The sequence below is a fragment of the Ips typographus genome, linkage group LG3 (genome assembly GCF_016097725.1).
Source record: "Ips typographus isolate SLU linkage group LG3, UJ_Ityp_2.0, whole genome shotgun sequence".
In the NCBI taxonomy this organism is placed as follows: Eukaryota; Metazoa; Arthropoda; class Insecta; order Coleoptera; family Curculionidae; genus Ips; species Ips typographus.
This window is the reverse complement of record NC_138424.1, coordinates 16,495,167-16,501,781: the sequence shown is the minus strand read 5'-3', so window position 1 is coordinate 16,501,781 and position 6,615 is coordinate 16,495,167.

The window sequence follows — 6,615 nt, the reverse complement described above, 5'->3', positions numbered from 1 at the left end:
ATTCAATTAAGAAAACGGTAAAAACTTAGTAACTTCGTTACAAGCTCTTTACGCACAGTTGTAAAAAAATCGCATAGTTTTAAGATTGGCCACAAACTGTGGCTCTAATGCTGGGAAAAATTGATTTTGTTTATATTTCTTCCTTTATTAGAGTATATTAGATGGAGATCATCGCGTAATGCATTGTTCATACAGTTTGAAGTAACTACCACTTCATCTAGAATATTATCTGCAATAGCAAACACATCAAGTAATATCACTGAAAGTTTTCCCTTTCTTCTTAATAACTGTAATGTCACCATAAATAATTATTTTAAGAACAACACTAATAATTATTTAAGTAACATGTTTTGTGAATTTTTTATATTACATTATTATTTTTTTCTTTAGTGGCATATAGAACTTGATAAAACTTTCCATTTGTAGGTAAAGTATAGTACGTCACACATGCTCTAAGGCATCTTACACACTCATGGAATTACACATAACTTTTTCCATACCGTGCGTAAAATGCTTCTTACAGCACTAGTTACGTAATATACTATTACAGTTAACTATAGGGACTACTAATGTGTTAAGTTTCTGTAAGCTTATATTTTAGCTATGTATTTTTTTCGGATCTCTAACTTGAGCCCTTTTGTCGTAACACACGAACAAAAATTAGAAAATTTAAACTTTTGGCCTGCACTGTATAGGCGGTTGTCGGGCAACGGGTAAACAGATCATTGTTGCTGGTACGGTTGCTCGACAACCGCTTATACAGTGCAGGTAAAAAGTTTAAATTTTCGCATTTTTGTTCGTGTTTTACGACGAAAGGGCTCAAGTTACAGATCATAAAAAAATACAGAAAACTAGTCCGTGATAGGTACTACAACTTTCATTAATACGATTTTTCAATCAAATCAACCGTACAGGCGCAAAAAAATCAAAACCGTTTTCCCATGTTATTCTCCTATGTCCATGGTGCTCTTGGACACCTGGTATATAATTAACAATTTCTAACTAGTACCTACATTAACGACATACTAAAAATGGTTTGTCGGGATACATTTTAATTTATAAACGGAAAGAAAATTACTTAGAATTATTGATTGTTACATTAACATTGGAGCAATTATTGAAGTTTATAGTAGGTATCGGGTTAATATCGAAATTATGTGTAGAAACAGTAGAAATATTTTGAATATTTTCAACTAACTTTTGGGTGCCTTGTATAGAGTTACTGAGTTTTCCAGCAGTGGTAACCTTATTAGTCATTGATTCGTCTATGTAGGATTCGGCCACAGTCGAGCTTTTCCATCCGCCATGTCTCTTCAGGGCAGTTATATCCCCCCCTGCGTCAACAAGCATTGTAGCAGAGGAACGGCGAGACGAATGTCCAGAATACTTTTCTGGATTAGGTAATTGTAAAAAGGATGCGATATTCCTACCCATGGCCGTAAATTTGTTTTTTCCAATTTTCTGTGCAGCACACTTTCCGGTTTGATACGACAGAAATAAACTATCTAACTTGGTAACTCTTCCGCGTAAATCAATATATTTTTTGCAAATTTCATAAAATTTGCCGGTTATTATAAATTTTCTCGATACGCCTGTTTTCGTTTGTGGTATGGTAACCAGCAAAGATGAACCAAGATCGTTTACATCTGCAAGTTTCATAGAATAAAGTTCATGTCCTCTGCAAGCACCCATTATGCCCATTATAAGGCAACCTAAATCAAGACACTTCAGGATAAATAATAATGAGATGGTTTTTATATTTTTTTTTACCTTTATTGCAAGATACTTTGTGTCTTCAGCATTATGTAAAAATCTATTGACCTCTTCTGGAGTAAAAATAGCAGCTTTTTTCGCTTGAAATCCGTGATTTTTCCTTTTCAGTAGGGCTCGTAGTTTAGCATAAGTTTCAATATTTATGGAGTGGTTGATGTCTAGCGTACTCCTTAGCATAGAATAGGTGGTCCACAATGTAGATGGTTTGTATTTCGTGGACAGTTCATTGAAATAAACCAATAAAACTCTCTCAGAAAATGAATTAATCTGCTTAGTACTTCTCCAATCCATGAAACTTTTGTAAGTTGACAAGTACAGGGTGGGCAAATAAGCGAGGTAAGCGGCTGTACCTCCGAAACTAATGATCGTAGAGAGTTACGGTAAAAAAATTTATAGGTTAAGTAGGCAAGGGAAAATGCTGGAAATTATTTTCAAGTTTCCAAGATTTCTACCAGAGGGCGTTTGCGCCATCTTGAATTACATAAAGTTACGTTTTTTGTGATTTTCCCCAATGAATGTAACAAAAAAGTATTTGCGTTTTAATGTTAACTTAAAGTCGAACATTTTTTGAAAAAAACATTTTTCTCTATCTTTCGAAATAAAGTGGTGGGGGGTATTTGAATGTTGTTTTAAATAAATGCCTGTAACTTCGAAACGTCTTTAATAAATTTGGATAAATTTGGTATCATTGAAAAGAGCATTACTTGGGCTTTTAGGTTTCTTCTGATAATGACAGTTGTGACCTAAACGGCCGCCGATAGAGGGCGTTATTTGATAGTATAACCAAAATAATGGATTTTCTCAAAAAATTTAAATGCAATGATATGACTTTTTGTAGACTAGAAAATAGACAAATGACAAAAAAAGAAAAAAAAAAAAAAAGAAGAAAAAAAAAATATATATTAAGATGCGGTTTGCGCAGGCTTATTGGTTAGTCATTTGTCTATTTTCTAGTCTACAAAAAGTCATATCATTGCATTTAAATTTTTTGAGAAAATCCATTATTTTGGTTATAATATCAAATAACGCCCTCTATCGGCGGCCGTTTAGGTCACAACTGTCATTATCAGAAGAAACCTAAAAGCCCAAGAAATGCTCTTTTCAATGATACCAAATTTATCCAAATGTATTAAAGACGTTTCGAAGTTACAGGCATTTATTTAAAACAACATTCAAATACCCCCCACCACTTTATTTCGAAAGATAGAGAAAAATGTTTTTTTCAAAAAATGTTCGACTTTAAGTTAACATTAAAACGCAAATACTTTTTTGTTACATTCATTGGGGAAAATCACAAGAAACGTAACTTTATGTAATTCAAGATGGCGCAAACGCCCTCTGGTAGCCATCTTGGAAACTTGAAAATAATTTCCAGCATTTTCCCTTGCCTACTTAACCTATAAATTTTTTTACCGTAACTCTCTACGATCATTAGTTTCGGAGGTACAGCCGCTTACCTCGCTTATTTGCCCACCCTGTACAATGATTTCGATTTTTCTGGTAGCAAATTTGTACTTGTCGTTTTGGCAGCCTGTATAATTTCTGGTGGAGTGCAACCTGGTTTCGTATCACTATCCGAACTCATTTTTAACAAGAATTACTGCGAAAAAAGCAAATATTTCTTATAAAATTACCAAATTAAAATTGAAATACGCCATAACAACTGAAATGTCAAACTCGATACGATTAGGATCGCGTTTAGAATGGCCGTCGGTGTACAAGTCGTGACAGAATTTGGGAAAAAATGGATCACGTGAACAATTTATTTACATAACTATATGGTGGCATGTGATAAAGGCCACGGTGCGCACACCAGCCCTATTTCTGAACGCACCCCCAGCGTTGCCGCCTACCAAGGATATTAAACAGTAAAGGATTGCTCGATCGGCCGATTTTGTTTCCCGGCGGCGAATGAATTCTGACGTCACAGTGGGCCTTCGGGTGCACAATACGCTAAATATTCGCCCGAGATGCTATGTACGAGATCATATTCGTGAATGATCGACTGCAATCGCGCATCGCGCAAAACAATCGCGCGAACGCGAGAGACCCATGGTGACGTAAAAATCGTCACCGGCCCGAGCCGATACCGGCAAGGTATGGGATTAAGCACTCCTGTACTGTTTACCGTCTTTGGCCGCCTACGACCACAAGGGCACTGACGTTGTCAATGTCAACTTAAAAAAACACAGAACTAAGAACGGTCATACACCAAAAATATTTCAAATATAAATTATGGAATTGACTTAATGATTTGGCAAACTCCTGTACTGTGTTATTGCGGTGTATTTGTTAAGAAAATGGTATTCTGAATTAGCAGTAATTGCAAAGACATAAGTGGATGTCTACATGCAAGAAATACCGCATATCCCATGTTTCATGCTTGGTGTGCAACCACCTTTAGGTCGAAAGGGAATAATGATCATTATTCCTCTTCATTAATCACTCTGACGCTAGATGACCTTCATTTAGCTTCTGTCAACACGCTGAGTACATTATTGGTTGGTCGTGGACAAACAATTGTAATGTACCCTCATGCTACGCCTATGTATTTTAAGACTTATATTTACATTCCCTTCAGGAATAGAATAACATTGTATTATTATCTTATTTTTCAAGAACTAATGTTATTTGCACGCAGCGCCTTATTTATCAAGTATCATTAGAAATCACTTAAATCATTTAGAACTAATTAAGTAAGATCAAAAGTCCGAATAATGTTTAATTAGGTAACTACCCCAATTCGGTTGGTATAGATAAACCTTGTGTAATTATTGTACGCCTCTGTTCGGCAACTAGTATAAGTAATAATCCATTATCACAAGAAGTACATTCCGATTCCTAAATCAAACCTAGTAACAGTGGTCAGCTAAACTCATAAAATCCTAGATCTAATTACTGTCTGTTTCACAATCTGTCTATTTTCTTGGTTGAAATAAAAGTGTTGTAGTTAAGTTAATTACGAGCGTATTACTCCACCCCGGTACACTACACAATATTTTTTTAAATAGAACCCTGTATATTTTATTACATATTTAAAATGAACACAAAATGTACAATATGTTTTGTTTAACATTGAATTGTCAGATATTAATAATTGATCGGAAACTTTAACTTAGGCAAATAAAAAAATAAAAAATATTATTACAATAATATAGTTTCTATTAGCTGGTACTTGTTGACTGGTATTTGTAATGCTAATTCATTGCTGTCAGTACTGCTGTCATAATTTACTGTCATTTTTACTGCTTCATAATTAATATTTTTTATTTTTTTATAGTATAAGTTTCCGATCAATTATTAATATCTGACAATTCAATGTTAAACAAAATTTTGTGTTCTTTTTAAATATATAATAAAATATACAGGGTTCCATTTAAAAAAATATTGTTTTACTTTGTATCTTAATTATGAGTCACCCTGTATAATAGATTGTGGTTGCAAAATATAGTACATATGCACCCTTACAATTTTTATATAAAGCCTTTTTTAAAATTCTTTCTTGTTTAAAAAATAACAAGGGGGTGTCGCTTCCCAGACTCACCCTGTATGTAAGAATTGAGGGAAGAATAAAAACAAATTTCCCCGTACTAAACCAATTTAATAATTCTTATTCCAATATACCACTCTCTCTGCTGGTGAATATCAGAATGCCCTCAACTTTTCTTGAATCCCTTAACTAAACACCCTAAGAGCACCCGTCTTACAAGTATCTTATTACATACGCCTATCTCTTATCTGTTACAATAATAATTCTCAGGACACTTAAAATAACTTAGCCTAGCAAATTCCCAAAGACGTCCTTTTACACCAATAAGTATGTCGCCATCCAAGAGTGGTTGATAAAAGACGCCCTCAAATACCACGAGCCCGTGTGAAGTTCATATGATTGCTAACATAGGTATATATTTGTGGAGATCGACTCTGAGTTTTGCTTTCACTTACACTCACTACTCCACAAATGGACTACTACTTTTCGAAAAAATTTCTTGTTGAAGCTGCCCTAGAACGTTGTCGGTGTAATTTCGGGACACCCTCTTTATAACATAGAAGTAAATGTAACAATTGTGCTTAAAAGTAAAGTAGAAGAAAGAATAATTTAAAAGTATTCCGTTTGGTTGGCGTGATGAGACTTTTTAATAAATTTGGTCTTTTTCATTAGGCCAGGAGTTTTAGTTCACCCATTAAATAATAATAAATAATAGCAAACTGACAGTTACCTATCAATTATAAAACAGTATTTCTAGGTATAACTTAACTGACACTATTCTACAGAACTAATACTTAAAAAAATCAATAATTTCATCGCGATCTGGCACCTTATGTTGGATATGTTGAGGACAGCCACTAGATGCCGTTAATTGTATGGAATTGTAATTGTATTATTAGAACCATATGGATCCAAAATTCTGAAGAAAAAAAACAAAAAATGAAATTTTTCTTTGAGATAAAGATCAAAGAGATTGCTAGGTTCTATTCTCTTTCGGGGATCGTAGTATTGATTGGCATTTTCCTAATAAAATAATTTAGTTAGATACAAAACCAAACAGCACTAGTAAATACTGGCCGTCACTACCGTCAGTACCGTACTGTCACGCTGTCACGTGTCCCCTGTCAACAGAGTCAATAAATGGTGCTAGTCAAAGTGAATCTCAGTTCGATTTTCAACTTGAAACGTACCGCACGTCTGTTTCGTGGGCGCCATTTTGTGTCGCTAAGAAACCACGTTTCTTGAAACGGTGTTCTGAGAAATTTGAAGTTGACGACCGAACTCCGCAGCCGGTCGAGTGGAGATGGTGGGAGCTCTGGGTGGAAAAGTCGATTCCTAAAAGTCTACGGGGA